The following is a 17,557-nucleotide window of genomic DNA, read 5'->3' as shown; positions in this document are numbered from 1 at the left end:
TTCCCTCTGTCACCCAGGCTGGAGTGCAGTGGCACAATCTCGGCTCACTGCAACCTCTGCCTTCCGGGCTCAAGCGATTCTTCTGCCTCAGCCTAAGTAGTTGGGACTACAGGCGCATGCCACCATGCCCGGCTAATTTTATTTTGTATTTTTAGTAGAGACAGGGTTTTGCCATGTTGGCCAGGCTGGTCTCAAACTGCTGACCTCATGTGATCTGCCCACCTCAGCCTCCCAAAGTGCTGAGATTGTAGACGTGAGCCACTATGCCTGTCCTCTACAAAAAATATTTAAAAGATTAGCTGGGTGCAGGCCAGGCGTGGTGGCTCACACCGGTAATCCCAGCACTTTGGGAGGCTGAGGCGGGCAGATCATGAGGTCAGGAGATCCAGACCATCCTGGCTAACACAATGAAACCCCATCTCTACCAAAAATACAAAAAATTAGCTGGGCATGGTGGCAGGCGCCTGTGGTCCCAGATACCCGGGAGGCTGAGGCAGGAGAATGGTGTGAACCCGGGAGGCGGAGCTTGCAGTGAGCCGAGATTGCGCCACTGCACTCTAGCCTGGGGGACAGAATGAGACTCTGTCTCAAAAAAAAAAAAAAAAAGATTAGCTGGGTGCAGTGGTGTGCACCTGTAGGCCCAGTTACTTGGGAGGCTGAGGTGGGAGAATCCCATGAGCCCAGGAGTCTGAGGTTACAGTGAGCTATGATCACACCACTGCACCCCAGCCTGGGCAACGGGGGAGACCCTGTCTCCAAAAAAAAAAAAAAGAAAAGAAGTTTTAAGGCCACTGCCTCTTTCCAACAGGCTGTCAGCATAAAGGTATGTGTTAATTTGCATAAAGATATAGGTGTATCTGTTTACTTCGCAAATACACCCATCTGTGCTACAGAGGCCATGGTTCCTGGCTCCATGCATCACATGAGCCACACTGCCTGCTTGTTCGGGTGATTGCTTCTGCTCTACTAAGCAGGAGGTGACCTTCCTGATCCTTCCCCCTCCAGCTACCCCGGAACAAAACATAATCCAAGGAAGGAGGAAACCTCCCCCTAAGAGGCTGTTGAGGACTCAGTTTCCTTCCTCTCTAAATGTTTAACAAGCTAATAAGCAAAATCAACAATGCTTTAAACAAAGACCCCTTCAGAATCTCCCGTGTGCTTATCCCATTAACTTACTGGGGGAAATGGTGTCAGGACAAAAACTCCCGATGGGTCACAAGGCCTTGTCCAGTCTGAAGGCAAGGATAGTGGCAGCTGGAGCTGATGGGAAGGAAGATCAGAAAAGAGCACTTGCCCCAGAAGAGGGGAAAATACAGCACCTGACAATAGGAATCCACCCACAAACCCTGGAGGGTTTCGTTCAAGGTTAAAGCCACCACAGGCAAGCTCAGGAGAGTGGCCACAGGGATGGCCAGTGTAAAGTCTCCAAGAAACTGTCCCCAGTCACAATGGGTGCAGGCATGAACACCCAGATCTGGGCACACCCTGGCAAACTAGCTCAGGAGATGAACCACCATCACCCATTTGTAATGAATGACATCCCCTTTCCCAAAGCCACAAAACTGTTAGTCACCAAACCACAGAAAGGAAGCAGAAGCTTCTGGCAAAACTGGTCTGTTAAGAGCTCCCCTGGCAAAAAGACTCCAGTTTTTCCAGGCCAACGACTCACCCAAGACTGTCACATTTTACAAAATGAAACCCAGCAGTCTTTACAAGCCCATATCCAAAGAATGTAAGCAGGACCTGCCTTCCAGCAAAAACTCTCCGTTGAGAGGAAAAAGCTTATCTCAAGGGTCACTGGAAGAGGGTTAATTACATGACACATTAGCTTGATGATTAAGATGATTTCTGAGGATTAAGCCATTGTTTAAGTCCCAGAGAACAAAACTTCCTTGCAAATTTCCTTAAAGCACATAATGCAATGTTAAAAAACAAAAACAAAACCAAAAAAGGCATCAACGCACAGGACAAAGCATGCTAGGTCTTACCTGCTTCTAGAAAAGTCATTGAGGTCTGCCAGAAAGATACTAATCACAAAAACTTCAAAATCCAAAAAAAGAATAACTCACCCAAAAAAAAACTTCCTAAGAGAGAGGGAAACTGACTATTGTACATGCTGTAAAAGGACAAAGAAACCAGAAATCCAGGACAATAACCCAGGAGGGCCAGGGCAACCAAAGGACCTGCAATCAAAATCAATTCCAGATGGAACAAAGTTGGGTTTTTTTTTTTTCCCTCCTCACCTTTTTCTTTTGAAAAATTCCAAAGCCACGGAAGAGCTAAAAGAATAGTACAAGAACATCCACATACCTTGCCCCTGGAGTCCCACTGTTCACATTTTGCTATAGATGTCTTATGCCTCTGTGCTGTGGGTATGTGTCAATGTACAAACACTGCTGCTTTTCCTGAACCATCTCAAAGTCAACTGCAGAGATCATGATACCTGGCTAATGCCTCCGCACAGATCTCCTGAGGCCATTCTCCTACATAACCACAATACCATTATCACCCCAAGGAATTTTTGTTTGTTTGGTTTTGTTTTTTGAAACAGTGTCTCGCTCTGTGGCACAGGGTGGAGTGCAGTGGCACGACTGCAGCTCACTGCAGCCTCAACATCCAGGGCTCAAGTGATCCTCCCCTCTCAGCCTCCTGAGTAGCTGGGATTACAGGTGTACACAACCACACCTGGCTATTTCTTTTTTCTTTTCTTTTCTTTTGAGACAGGGTCTCACCCTGTCATGCAGGCTGGAGTGTAGTGGCACAATCTCAGCTCACTGCAACTTCCACCTCCCAGGCTTAAGCGATGCTCCCACCTCAGCCTCCAAAGTAGCTAGGCCTACAGGCATGCACCACCATGCCCAGCTAATTTTTATACTTTTTGTAGAAATGGGGTTTCACCATGTTGCCCAGGCTAGTTTTGCTTTCTGTTTGTTTGAAACAGAGTCTCACTCTGTCACCCAGGCTGAAGTGCAGCGGCCCAATCTCAGCTCACTGCAATCTCTCCCTCTCGGGTTCAAGAGATTTTCCTGCCTCAGCCTCCTGACTAGCTAGGATCACAGGTGTGCACCACCATGCCTGGCTATTTTTTTTTTTTGAGACGGAGTCTCGCTGTGTCCCCCAGGCTGGAGTGCAGTGGCGCAATCTCGGCTCACGGCAAGCTCCGCCTCCCAGGTTCACCCCATTCTCCTGCCTCAGCATCCCGAGTAGCTGGGACTACAGGCGCCCGCCACCATGCCTGGCTAATTTTTGGTATTTTCAGTAGAGACGGGGTTTCACTGGGTTAGCCAGGATGGTCTTGATCTCCCGACCTCGTGATACGCCCGCCTCAGCCTCCCAAAGTACTGGGATTACAGGCGTGAGCCACGGCGCAGGACCTGTTTTGTTTTTGAGACAGAGTCTTACTCTGTCACCCAGGCTGGAGTGTAGTGGCACAACTGCAGCTCACTGCAACCTCCGCCTCCTGGGTTCCAGCAATTCTCCCGCCTCAGCCTCCCAAGTAGCTGGGATTACAGGCACCCACCACCATGCCCAGCTAATTTTTGTATTTCAGTAGAGATGGGGTTGTGCCATGTTGGGCAGGCTGGTTTTGAACTCCTGACCTCAAGTGATCTGCCCACCTCAGTCTCCCAAAGTGCTGGGATTACAGGTGTGCAGGTGTGAGCCACCACGCCCAGCCTAGTTTTGTTTTCTTTTCTTTCGTTTTTTTGAGACACCCAGCCTAGTTTTGTTTTGTTTTCTTTTTCTTTTGAAATGGAGTCTCACTCTGTCGCCAGGCTACAGTGCAGTGGCATGGTCTCAGCTCACTGCAACCTCTGCCTCCCGGGTTCAAGCAATTCCACTGCCTCAGTCTCTCGAGTAGCTGGGACTACAGGTGTGCGCCAGAATGCCCAGCTAATTTTTTGTATTTTTAGTAGAGACAGGATTTCACCATGTTGGCCAGGCTAGTCTCGAACTCCTCACCTCGTGATCCGCCCGCCTTGGCCTCCCAAAGTGCTGGGATTACAGGCGTGAGCCACTACACCTGGCCTTGTTTTCTTTTTTTTTTTTTTTTTTTTGAGACGGAGTCTTGCTCTGTCGCCCAGGCTGGAGTGCAGTGGCCGGATCTCAGCTCACTGCAAGCTCCGCCTCACGGGTTCACGCTATTCTCCTGCCTCAGCCTCCCGAGTAGCTGGGACTACAGGCGCCCGCCACCTCGCCCGGCTAGTTTTTTTGTATTTTTTAGTAGAGACGGGGTTTCACCGTGTTAGCCAGGATGGTCTCGATCTCCTGACCTCGTGATCCGCCCGTCTCGGCCTCCCAAAGTGCTGGGATTACAGGCTTGAGCCACCGCGCCCGGCCTTGTTTTCTTTTTTAAGAGATGAGTCTTGCTACGTTGCCCAGGCTGGTCTTGAACTCGTGGCCTCAAGCAATCCTCCTGCCTCTGCCTCCAAAAGTGCTGGGATTACAAGTGTGAGCCACCACACCCAGCCTTCCCAAGGAATTTAATATTGACCTAGTAGTATCTTTGATATTCACCCCATATCCAAATTTCCCCAATTCCCCCTCCCCATCAATTTGGCCTTTACTTGTGTTTAATCCAGGACTGGATCAAGGATCTCAGTTGCATTTGGTTCCCATGCTCTTCAACCTACTTAATCTAGAATGGTTTAGCAGCTTTTCTATCAGGGTATTAACATTTTTTTAGAGTCCAGGACCCTTGTCTTTAGGATGTTCCACAATCTGGATTTGGCCAATTGTTCCTTAAACACTTTCACAAGAAATTATGTAGCTGATGTATCAGTGTTCCATTAGAAGTGCATAATGCCAGTTTGCTCCAATTCTGGTGATGCTGGTTTTGATACCTTGGATTTGGATCAAAGTTTTAAATGTATGAAACATGGAGTGAATGTATTAGAGGAAAACACAGGCAAAGAAAACAGTGGGAGAAGAAAATATGAAATGAAACCTAGAAGTCAGCCGGGTGCAGTGGCTCATGCCTGCAATCCCAGCACTTTGAGATGCCAAGGTGGATAGATCACCTGAGGTCAGGAGTTCGAGAGCAGCCTGGCCAACATGGTGAAACCCCATCTCTACTAAAAATATAAAAATTAGGCCGGCCACGGTGGCTCACGCCTGTAATCCCAGGACTTTGGGAGGCCAAGGCAGGCAGATCCCAAGGTCAGGAGTTCAAGACCAGCCTGACTAACATGGTGAAACCCAATCTCTACTAAAAAATACAAAAATTGTACGGGTGCGGCGGCTCACGCCTTTAATTCCAGCACTTTGGGAGACCGACGCGGGCAGATCACAAGGTCAGGAGTTCGAGACCAGCCTGGCCAAAATGGTGAAACCTCGTTTCTACTAAAAATACAAAAGTTAGCCAGGCGTGGTGGCACGTTCCTGTAGTCCCAGCTACTCAGAGGGCTGAGGCAGAAGAATCACTGGAACCCAGGAGGCCGAGGTTGCAGTAAGCTGAGATCGTGCCACTGTACTCCAGCCTGGGTGACAGAGCGAGACTCTGTCTCAAACAAAAAAAATACGAAAATTGGCCTGGCGCGGTGGCTCGCGCCTGTAATCCCAACACTTTGGGAAGCCGAGGTGGATGGATCACAAGGTCAGGAGATCAAGACCATCCTGGCTAACACACTGAAACCCCGTCTCTACTAAAAATACAAAAAAAAAAAAAAAAAGCCGGGCATGGTGGCTGGCGCCTGTAGTCCCAGCTTCTCGGGAGGCTGAGGCAGGAGAATGGCGAGAACCTGGGAGGCAGAGCTTGCAGTGAGCTGAGATCAAGCCACTGCACTCTAGGATGGACAACAGTGTGAGACTTCGTCTCAAAAAAAAAAAAAAAATCTATGAAAATTAGCTGGGCATGGTGACGCGCTACTCTGGAGGCTGAGGCAGGAGAATCACTTGAAACCGGAAGGCAGAGGTTGCAGTGAGCTGAGATCACGCCACTGCACTCCGGTCTGGGCAACACAGTGAGACTCTGTCTCAGAAATAAATAAATAAATAAATAAATAAATATATAAATTTAAAAAGAAACCTAGAAGTCATATTTAAAAATCTGATTAAATAAAAATCAAAAACTCTGCATGAAAAAAATATATAATTAGAAGAACAGTGGGCCGGGCACAGTGGCTCATGCCTGTAATCCCAGCACTTTGGGAGGCCAAGGTGGGCGTATCACGAGGTCAGGAGATCGAGACCATCCTGGCCAACATGGTGAAACCCCATCTCTACTAAAAATACAAAAATTATCTGGGTGTGGTGGCACATGCCTATAATCCCAGCTACTCAGGAGGCTGAGGGAGAAGAATCTGTGGAACCCGGGATTTGGAGGTTGCAGTGAGTTGACATCGTGCCACTGCACTCCAGCCTGGCAACAGAGTGAGACTCTGTCTCAAAAAAGTAAAAAAAAAAAAAAGAAAGAAAAGAAAAGAACGGTAACAAATTGGCAAAAATATATATAACACATATCACAACCACAGGACAAATGTCCTTAATATATTAAAAAAACCTGTAAATCAATAAGAAAAAGACTGCAAACTTAAAAAAGAAATGGGGAAACAATATACAGTTGTCCCTTAGTATCCATGGGGGACAGGCTCCAGGACCCCTACACAGAAACCAAAATCCACAGATGCTCTAGTCCCTTATATAAAGTGACACAGTATTTGTACGTAACCTATGCACATCCTGCCATATACTTTAAATCATCTCCAGATTATTCATAGTACCTGATAAAACATAAATACTATGTAAATAGCACGATATTGGTTTTTTATTTGTATTATTTGTTATTGTATTGTTATATTTTGGTTTTTCCCTGAATATTTTTTAAATTTAATTTCATTTTATTTTTTATTATTTTAAAAAAATGTTTTTACTTCCATAGGTTTTGGTGTTTGGTTACATGAGTATGTTCTTTAGTGGTGATTCGTGAGAATTTTTCCTGAATATTTTTGTAGTTGGTTTAATCCGTAGATGTGGAACCTGAGGATATGGAAGGCTGATAAGAGATGGTTCATAAGCAGCCTTAAAAATATAAAATGGGCCGGGCGCGGTGGCTCAAGCCTGTAATCCCAGCACTTTGGGAGGCCGAGACGGGCGGATCACAAGGTCAGGAGATCGAGACCATCCTGGCGAACACAGTGAAACCCCGTCTCTACTAAAAATACAAAAAACTAGCCGGGCGAGGTGGCGGGCGCCTGTAGTCCCAGCTACTCGGGTGGCTGAGGCAGGAGAATGGCGTAAACCCGGGAGGCGGAGCTTGCAGTGAGCTGAGATCCGGCCACTGCACTCCAGCCTGGGCGACAGAGCAAGACTCCGTCTCAACAAAAAAAAAAAAAAAAAAAAAAAATATAAAATGAATCCGGGAACAGTGGCTCACACTTGTAATCCCAGCACTTTGGGAGGCCAAGGCGTGCAGATCACCTGAGGTCAGGAGTTCAAGACCAGCCTGGCCAACATGGTGAAACCCCATCCCTACTAAAAATACAAAAATTAACCGGACGTGGTGGGGTGCACCTGTAATCCCAGCTACCCAGGAGACTGAGGCAGGAGAACCGCTGGAACCTGGGAGGCAGAGGCTGCAGTGAGATGCGATGGTGCCAATGCACTCCAGCCTGGGCGACAGAGTAAGACTCTGTCTCAAAAAAAAAAAAAAAAAGAAAAAGAAAACAAAAAAAATGCCAGGTGCGGTGGCTCACGCCTGTAATCCCAGCACTTTGGGAGGCCAAGCCAGGTGGGTCACAAGGTCAGGAGATCAAGGCCATCTTGGCCAATATGGTGAAATCCCGTCTCTACTAAAATACAAAAAATTAGCCGGGCGTGGTGACACATGGCTCTAGTCCCAGCCACTTGGGAGGCTGAGGCAAGGGAATCACCTGAACCAGGGAGGCGGAGTTTGCAGTGAGCTGAGATCGCACCACTGAACTCCAGCCTGGTGACAGAGCAAGACTCCATCAAAAAAAAAAAAAAAAAAAAGGCCTGGCATGGCGGCTCACGCCTGTAATCCCAAAACTTTGGGAGGCTGAGGCGGGTGGATCACCTGAGATCAGGGGTTCGAGACCAGCCTAGCCAACATGGCGAAGTCCCACCTTTACTAAAACTGCAAAAATTAGCTGAGCCTGGTGGTGCGTGCCTGTAATCCCTGGTACTCGGGAGGCTGAGGCAGGAGAATCCATTGAACCCAGGAGGCAGAGGCTGAAGTGAGCCAAGCTTGCACCACTACACTCCAGCCCGGACAACAAGACTCTGTCTCAAGAAAAAAAAAAAAAAAAAATCAATAGAATGCCATTAAAATGAGTGAGGTGGAGGCCGGGTACTGTAGCTCACACTTGTAATCCCAGCACTTTGGAAGGCCGAGGCAGGCAGATCACAAGGTCAGGAGATTGAGACCATCCTGGCTAACAAGGTAAAACCTCACCTCTACTAAAAATACAAAAAATTAGCGCAGCTTGGCCGGGCGCGGTGGCTCAAGCCTGTAATCCCAGCACTTTGGGAGGCCGAGACGGGCGGATCACGAGGTCAGGAGATCGAGACCATCCTGGCTAACACGGTGAAACCCCGTCTCTACTAAAAAATACAAAAAAAATTAGCCGGGCGAGGTGGCGGACGCCTGTAGTCCCAGCTACTCGGGAGGCTGAGGCAGGAGAATGGCGTGAACCCGGGAGGCGGAGCTTGCAGTGAGCTAAGATCTGGCCACAGCACTCCAGCCTGGGCGGCAGAGCGAGACTCCGTCTCAAAAAAAAAAAAAAAAAAAAAAATTAGCGCAGCATCGTGGCACGTGCCTGTGGTCCCAATGACTTGGGAGGCTGAGATGGGAGGATCACTTGAGCCTGGGAGATTGAGGCTGCAGTGAGCCGTGGTCATGCCACCACACTCCAGCCTGGGCGAATGATGTTTTAAAACGAAGTGGAATGGGGTCAGATGAGAATAAAAGAACACCCTTCATCTGAATGGTCCTGCCAGTGCAGTGCGGTGCCTAATGCTAAGCACTTCAATCTCCACTGTCACCACTCATGGACCTGACAGGCCACTCCTCTTTAGAGGAGATTAGGAAGTGAGAGTGGGAAGCCAGCACCCAAAGCAAACACAAGGCAAACGAGCAAACATGACCCCTTGTGCCAGTGGCAGCAGACCTCAGGAGCAGGGAAGGAGCCAGGTCTCTGCGCTGCTCTGGCTGCCCGAGCTCCCTTACATCCCACCACAAGCTCTGGAAGACTGCTCTGCGCAGGAAAGCAGAACTGGGGCCAGCCTGCTTGCCTGTAAGCCCCACCACATCTTCCAAAAAATCACCAGCACCTCATCCTCCTGCAACTCCAGTGATTGGCCAGAGGAAGGCTATGTGCCCCTGGAGGCTGTGGGCAGTGCCAACAGTTATTAACACACAGGGAGGGAGAAGGACCCTCTGCCTCAGTCCAGAAGCCGAGTATGAGCACACGCTCAGGAACAGGCTCACACGGCCTAGCCAGAGCTGACCTTGGCAGGTACTTTTGCTCCCTTCTTGGTAAGTAAAATGGGATTACTCAGGGGCTCAGACCCACCACTTCATCAGCTTAAGTGCTACCAGTACTAACAACTTCACGTATTTAAATCACACCCCAGCTCCCTCCCCAACACACAAAAAAGAAATGTAAAATTACAGAGAATCATTAAAATGTCATCTACCTGGAAAGAATAAAAGAAATCTAGAAGTTCAGAAATAGGTCTTATTTCATATTCCTGCAGCAAAAGGATATTTAGAATATTTGGCAAGGGTGCAAGTCAGGGTCAGGAAGGGTGTCCGGGAAGCTACAGCTGCCTGAAGCAGGTGGCTGTGAGGCCTGTCTGGACAGGGAGGTCAAGGCTAAGCATCTCCTTGGAAACTGGTCCAAGGTTTGCCTCGTGATGGATCAGGAAGAACGGGGTGGGACCCACATTATGTGAGGTGTTTGATCCACAAGGGACCCTAATCTTTGCAGGAAGCCTTTTGCTGGGAGAATCTAGGACTTCAGGGGTGGCAACTTCATCTGCCCTGGGGTGGTTATTCAGTTCAGGTCAAGGACATTGACTACGGGATTCCAGCAGCAGAAAACATGTGGGCTGGACACTTGGGCGCTACTCAGGCCGGAAAAAACACCTTAATTGGAGCTGGCTCTCAAAGCCTCCTCCCCAGCTCTCCACGTGGGAGAGGATATGGAAGTGGGTCACCATCTTCCAGCTGAAACAGCCTCACTGCAGGCTCCAATCACACTTGAAGATGTCCAGGTGCACTGAGTGACCTGGCCTCCTCGCTGTGCAGGCCTTGCCCTCCTAATCAGATGCTGGATGCTGCTGCCCCGCCCCTCAGCTTGACAGGGCAGCTGTTTAGCACCAGGAGTGCTATGTACAGTGACATGACAAGGGCTGGTGAAAATAACATCGCACAAAGATATGCCTCGCTGTCCTGGCACCCTCCTCTCACTTCAAATGTGGGTAGCTGCCTCTGCCAGCCCTATGCCCTCTCCACCCAGCCCTGGCTGGAGGGCGAGAGGAACACTGTGTGCTTTCACATGAACTGCTTGCTAGACCTCCCTGACCCTGGTCTTTGAAGAGAGTTGAAGGCCTGGTGCTTGGGGAAGAAAGAACCCTGCCCCCACTCTAATCTGCATATATTGACCCAAAATGGGGTAGGAGACATAGGTGTCCATGTGCATCAGTTCCTCCAGGAACCCTATGAGTACTGTGAAGAGCCCGCCAGCCACCATATGCCTGCTTTCCAAAGTTGGCAGGGAGAGATGTGTCGGGCAGGAAGAGAACTCTGCAGAGACAAGGTCTGGCGGCCGTTACATAAGAAGCGCACCATGTTAGTGGCAGAGCTTCAAAATCCACAGCCCCAAGCAACAACTTTGAAAAGAAATCCTCAATATGAGCATTTCTCCCTGACTTAAACTCCAGTAACAAAGGGTTAAGGCTTTAAGTGGGAAAGGAGTTCTTGTGAACCATGGCTCCCAAGGTGTGCACTGTTTCTCAAGATGTCCATACCAAGTACAGCTTCTGTTACGGGACACGGAAGGGCTCTAATCGTTTAACTCTTCCCTTGCTCTTCTGGAAAGCCAACCCAGCCCCCGACCTTAATGTCCACTCAGAGCACGTAGCCACTGCGGCTGGCATGTGCATCTGGAGATCATGTCCTGACTCTCTCCTAAGAGTTCAAAGCACTCTCATCAAATCATTCTTTCTTCATTCACATGATCCCAACTATATAACAAGCCTCGTGGTCCTACACTAAGAGCCTGGTATGGGGAAAAACTTTTTTTTTTTTTTTTTTTTGAGACAGAGTCTCACTCTATCGCCCAGGCTGGAGTGCAGTGGTGCAATCTCAGCTCACTGCAACCTCCACCTCCCGCGTTCAAGCAATTCTCCTGCCTCAGCTTCCCAAGTAGCTGGGACTACAGGTGCCCGCCACCATGCCAGGCTAATTTTTTTTTTTTTTTTTGAGATGGAGTCTTGCTCTGTCGCCCAGGCTGGAGTGCAGTGGCACAATCTCGGCTCACTGCAAGCTCCACCTTCTGTGTTCACTCCATTCTCCTGTCTCAGCCTCCCCAGTAGCTGGGACTACAGGCGCCCGCCACGGCTCCCGGCTAATTTTTGTATTTTTAGTAGAGACGGGGTTTCACCGTGGTCTCGATCTCCTGACCTCGTGATACCCCCGCCTCGGCCTCCCGAAGTGTTGGGATTACAGGCGTGAGCCATCGCGCCCAGCCAATTTTTTGTATTTTCAGTAGAGACGGGGTTTCACCGTGTTAGCCAGGATGGTCTCAATCTCCTGACCTCATGATCCACCTGCCGTGGCCTCCCAAAGTGCTGGGATTACAGGCGTGAGCCACCACACCCGGCCGGGGAAGAACTATTTTTATCCTGCTTACCACAATATTCCTAGTACCTATGATGGTGTCCAGATTGTAATAAAGCCTCAATAAATATTTATTAATTGAATCAATGGGTCATTAGAAGGAAGGAAGGAGGAGAGGAAGAGAGGAGTAATGGAAGACAACCACCTTGGTGTCTCTGTGCTCCTGGCTTATAAAAACACATCAGAACCAAGATTAGAAACCACGTCTTTTAATCCCCTCTTGGCCCTGCCATCAGGGGTCCTCAATCATGTTACGATGCACAGAACACATCCCTGTTTACAGGAGCTCACACACTACAACACAGCCATGAAAAATGAAGCCATAGGTATGACCCTCAATCCTTCAGAAACTTCAAAAGGGGAGAACAATGTTTTTGTCCAGCCATTCCCCACAGAGGGACACCCTTCCCTCTGGGGACTGTTATCTTTCCCTTTTTAACAAGGCTTCATGGAGGACCAGAGCGTGATAGGTCTTTAATAACTGAGTATAACAGTAGTTGGTGCTCAGTTCCCTTTCATGAAAGAAGTTCAAAAGCACTTTGGCTCAAACGCCATCATGCCCCTGGGAACTACGAAGGTACAAGTATCATTATTCCCATTTACAGTCAGGGAAAGTAAAGCAAAGGGAAGTTAATTAGCTTGCCCAGGGTCACACAAGACAGGGAAAGGGCCCAGGATTCAAACCCTTTGGAGCAGCCCGCAAGTTAACTCTGACTACCCTAAGAATGTCACCTACGTTGGGCTTAAGGGAGACTTTTCTTTCTTCTCTATGGTTTCTGCTGAGAATCAGTATATGACACGGTGCTCAGAGAGCTGCTTGGGAGTCACACTGCCTGGTTTGAATCTGATTCTGTTCCCAACTAGCTCGACCTCAAACACTTTACTTAACATTTCGAGGCCTCAGCTTCTTAACATACAAAATGGTAATAATGGTATGTATCTCAGAAACCATGAGGATGAAATGAGGCAGTGTGTGTAAAATGCCCCTATCATTCACTTTCTCATTTTCTAAACGAGCACATATCGCTCTCATAATAAGAAAACTAGGCCGGGCGCGGTGGCTCAAGCCTGTAATCCCAGCACTTTGGGAGGCCGAGACGGGCGGATCACGAGGTCGGGAGATCGAGACCATCCTGGCTAATACGGTGAAACCCCGTCTCTACTAAAAATACAAAAACTAGCCGGGCGAGGTGGCGGGCGCCTGTAGTCCCAGCTACTCGGGAGGCTGAGGCAGGAGAATGGCGGAAACCCGGGAGGCGGAGCTTGCAGTGAGCTGAGATCTGGCCACTGCACTCCAGTCCGGGCGACAGAGCGAGACTCCGCCTCAAAAAAAAAAAAAAAGAAAACTAGCTACATGAGAAAAAACTTGCACCCACTCCGTGTTTAGTTTTTACAAGGCTGCAAATGACATATGACTAGCAGGCATTTCAGATTCTGCCAATAAAATGCCCCAGGACTCTGAAAGTGACCTGCAACACAAGCGTCCTATTTGATTCCCACTAACTCACGTTGGTCTCTCAAGGTTAGCAGAGCAAGTGGCATCGTGGACAATAACTGATGATGGGAGGACCAAAAAGGGATCTGAAAAGCTGGCCAATGGCACCCAGTCTAAAGAGGCCCACTCTGGATTCCTGGTGAGTGGAGTCCCTGGGTTTGAAATGCCATTTCTCTCAGTGCTCTGCGGAGTTACTCAACTCCGCCCAACCCAGACGAAAGACAGACAATGCTTTCTAGGTGCCACTGTGTGTTCCTGATCAAGTAATCAAACAGAAGATGGTCAGAGGTGTCAGTCTGGCCCAACCCTCTATAGAGGGGCCTGGTGATAGCAGGGACTGGCAGAGAAGTGGGGATGGGGTGGGGGGGTAGGAAAGCTGTCCAGTCAATCTTGGTATACTCCCAACAAAGAAACTGTGATATATATGTATGTGTGCCTCTGATGCATTTATGAAGAATGGCTGCAAAACTCCAAGACTACTTAAGAGTCACTGCCAAGATAAGAAGCTTTAACTCACATAGAGAGGAGCAGAGAACACAGACATTCCACTGTAGACAACGAGCTGCTAAGCACTGGCAACACTCATTCATTCAACTCAAGAAATGTTTGCTGATGACCTAGGGATTTGGAAAAAAGGAAGCTCAATAAAATGCAGGACACGCAGACACACAAACCAGGAGCATCACCAACCTAGCTGATGCTTCCCTCATCTTCAGGGGACCAGGCCAGAGAAATGAGGAACCTGATGGGAAGAAACTCAATATTCTAGCTGGCCTCCAAAAGCCTCCCAGGACAAGGAGAGCCTATCCCAGCTGCTCTTCCTAATGTCCTATTCTGTCTTTTAGTGTGAACTCAAATATTCTCCTAGACTCCCAGGAAAAGTTCCTATTCAGTGACTTCCCACTGTTCAGAATTCAAGAGTAAAATCCAAACTCCTTGCCACAGCCACAAATGTGGCCCCTGCAGATTCATCACTAACCACACCCCAGCCCCTCTGGGTTGATCATTCTTGCAGTCCTCTCTGACCACAAAGCTGTCCCCCTGGATCACCATCCATGGCTCCCAAAAGCCACCTTCTCAGAGCTAAAGTTATGACCCTAACCCTCATCCCAGCCACTTTCCATCTTCTGTTTTATTTTCCCCCGTATCTCTTTCACCACCCTACATTCTTTTGTTGACTGGTTTATTTGTTTACTATCTGTCTCTCCCACTAGAAGATAAACTTCATAAGAGCACGCATCTTAAAGATCTTGTTCTTGGCTATGTCCGCAGCATCCGCAACAGTGCCTAGGACATAGCTGCTCAATAAGTCATTCAATTCAACAAGTATTTTCAGAGTACTACAAAGTTTAGGTACCAGATTATAAGAGTAGACAAAAAGAGACAAAAAATCTCTGCTCTCAAAGAGCTTAAATGCTGGTGGGAGGTAAGAAGCAGACAAAGGCGAAATAATAGTTACTTCAATTTAGCATATACCAAGTGCTAGGTGGTCTTCTGAATATCTACCAGGTATTACTTAATTTAATCCTCCCAACAACTCCATAAGGAAAGTATTACTATTGTACATATGGGGAAACTGAGACACAGAGAGATTAAGTTACCTGCTGAAGATCATGCAGCTCCTGATAGCAGACCCAAGATCCAAACCTGATGGTCTTAGTACAAAGTCCACGGTCTAATTAAGAGCTACACTTCAGGCCCGGCACGGTGGCTCAAGCCTGTAATCCCAGCACTTTGGGAGGCCGAGACGGGCGGATCAGGAGGTCAGGAGATCGAGACCATCCTGGCTAACACGGTGAAACCCCATCTCTACTAAAAAAAAAATACAAAAAACTAGCTGGGCGAGGTGGCGGGTGCCTGTAGTCCCAGCTACTCGGGAGGCTGAGGCAAGAGAATGGCGTAAACTGGAGAGGCGGAGCTTGCAGTGAGCTGAGATCCGGCCACTGCACTCTAGCCTGGGCGACAGAGCGAGACTGTCTCAAAAAAAAAAAAAAAAAAAGAGCTACACTTCAGCCGGGCACGGTGGCTCACGCCTCTAATCCCAGCACTTTAGGAGGCCGAGGTGGGTGGATCACCTGAGGTCAGGAGTTCAAGATCAGCCTGACCAATATGGTGAAACCCCATCTCTACTAAAAATACAAAAATTAGCCAGATGTGGTGACACACGCCTGTAATCCCAGTTACTTGGGAGGCTGAGGCAGGAGAATCGTTTGAACCCAGGAGGTGGAGGGTTGCAGTGAGCCAAGATTGTGCTATTGTGCTCCAGCCTGGGCAACAAGAGCAAAACTCCGTCTCAAAAAAAAAAAAAAAAAAGAGCTATACTTCATATTTGCTAAGTGTCAAGTGACTACTTGGTCAGCACCGCAGCAGCTGTTCCCCACAGGCAGGCATGGAGAGAGCAGATCCATCAAGGAAGGGCTGCCCTGTCATGTGAGCCCTGTGAACAAGAGACTGCTGGGTTTACACTATATTGCACCCCAGATGAGGAGTCTACAGGAAGCACGGTCTGATGAAAAGACGGGGCAGGGGCAGGAGTCTTGGTGCCATGAGATACCCAGGCAAGTCAACCAATATTTGAAGAGTTTACATTGTGTGCAGGGTACTGATTCAGACACCGTGGACGATGCAAAGACAAACCCAGTAGAGATCTGACCTCAGAAAGCTTAGAGTCACACATGTACACATGGACCTGAAAGAGGGGGTAGAAACTGCCAGACATAGGCCGGGCGCGGTGGCTCAAGCCTGTAATCCTAGCACTTTGGGAGGCCGAGACGGGCGGATCACGAGGTCAGGAGATCGAGACCATCCTGACTAACACGGTGAAACCCCGTCTCTACTAAAAACTACAAAAAACTAGCCGGGCGAGGTGGCAGCGCCTGTAGTCCCAGCTACTCGGGAGGCTGAGGCAGGAGAATGGCGTGAACCCGGGAGGCGGAGCTTGCAGTGAGCTGAGATCCGGCCACAGCACTCCAGCCTGGGTGACAGCGCGAGACTCCGTCTCAAAAAAAAAAAAAAAAAAAAAAAAGAAACTGCCAGACATCATAAGCTAATGCATAAACTGCTATAGGACTTCAAAAGAGCCAGCTTCTAGGGGCCACAGATGCTTAACCACAAAAGAAGGAGCTGGCCTGTGTAACCCCCACGGTCCTCTCATTCTGACATGTTCTGACAGCACAGATTTGGAAGAGCATGGAGATCAAGTTTTATTCTTTTTTGGGGGGGATTTGTTTTTTGTTTTTAGACGGAATCTTCCTCTGTCACCTAGACTGGAGTGCAGTGGCGCAATCTTGGCTCACTGCAACCTCCAGCTCCCGGGTTCAAGTGATTCTCCAACCTCAGCCTCCCAAGTAGCTCAGATTACAGGCACCCACCATCATGCCCGGCTAATTTTTGTATTTTTAGTAGAGATGAGTTTTCACCATGTTGCTCCTGGTCTCGAGCTCCTGACCTCAGGTGGTCCGCCCGCCTTGGCCTCCCAAAATGCTGGCATTACAGGGGTGAGCCACTGCACCCAGCCTCATTCTGGTTAATAGCTCGTTTGTGGCCAGTGAATCTTTCTCCCACCTACCATGAGAACAGGCCCAATTTCTTGGTGCAACATCTTCCAACAGAAGCAGTAATGTTCCCATTTAAATAATACAACCGGATGTGGGAATGAAACCTGGTGTATTCTGCCCTCTCCACCTCTAACTGGTTTTTAAACCCACAAACCCTCTCCAATCAAGGAGGCGGGGACCTGTTCTATGAGCACATTGTTATGGGACATCTAACTCTCAGTCTCCAAAGTTTTGCTTTGCAGCTCTCCCAGAGGGAACAGACTAATTCCACCTCTTCGTTTCCACTGCCACTGCCCCGATCCCTCAAGCCACCATCATCTCTTGCCAGGTAGCTGCAATAGTCTGTCTCATAACTGGTATCCCTGCCTCCACCTTTGCTCCTTAGAATCCAGTCTCTATACAGCAGCCAAAACAATCTTTGGGAACAAATCAGACTTTATCTTTTCTCTGCTTAAAACCCTCCAATGGCCTCTGTGTTTGGAATAAAATTCTAACTCTTTATTAAGACCTACAAAATCTTTGTTTTGATCTACAGGTTACTTTTCCCCGCCACCCCCCAAAACGGAGTTTTGCTCTGTTGCCCAGGCTGGAGTGCAGTGGCGCGATCTTGGCTCACTGCAACCTCCCTCTCCCAGGTTCAGGAAA

At 48.6% G+C, this 17,557-nt stretch overlaps 1 protein-coding gene across 1 annotated transcript in view; it reads right to left on the bottom strand.

The window, feature by feature from the left end:
- The window catches only part of CTNNBIP1 (catenin beta interacting protein 1), a 66,352-nt gene that overhangs the window by 46,915 nt on the left and 1,880 nt on the right, over positions 1 to 17,557 (bottom strand). The window lies entirely within an intron of this gene.

Source organism: Trachypithecus francoisi, unplaced genomic scaffold (assembly GCF_009764315.1).
Source record: "Trachypithecus francoisi isolate TF-2019V2 unplaced genomic scaffold, Tfra_2.0 Lachesis_group12, whole genome shotgun sequence".
In the NCBI taxonomy this organism is placed as follows: Eukaryota; Metazoa; Chordata; class Mammalia; order Primates; family Cercopithecidae; genus Trachypithecus; species Trachypithecus francoisi.
This window is presented reverse-complemented; position numbering and strand designations above follow the sequence as displayed.